Genomic DNA, 412 nt, shown 5'->3' with positions numbered 1-412 from the left:
TGAACCTAATATAAGAAACAAATTATTAATAATGAATCAAATTTTAAGGAAAGGAAAAAAAATACTTTTAATTACCATGTTTGACGTTGTCCCTTTGGACACGGAGTGAGATAGGGAAGAGACCGGGCTGTTGAACCAACTGGGCAACAGTCATCCCTCCCGGAACGACTGGAGGAGAGGGAGGGGTGCAGCAGTGGGAGGGGGTGCCGCAGCGGGAGCAAAAACTGGAGCGGGAAATGAAGAATCCCGAGGGTGGCTGCTCGACCCCCGAGAGTGGCTGGACGAACCCCGAGAGTGGCTGGACGAACCCTGAGAATGGCTCCCCGTACCACTACGACCTCGTGGTGAGGCACGACGAGATCGAGATCGGGTCTGATCACCAGTAGACCTGTAAATTAAAAAAAAAACATAA

This window comes from Brassica oleracea, chromosome C2, assembly GCF_000695525.1.
Source record: "Brassica oleracea var. oleracea cultivar TO1000 chromosome C2, BOL, whole genome shotgun sequence".
Classification (NCBI taxonomy): domain Eukaryota; kingdom Viridiplantae; phylum Streptophyta; class Magnoliopsida; order Brassicales; family Brassicaceae; genus Brassica; species Brassica oleracea.
This window is presented reverse-complemented; position numbering follows the sequence as displayed.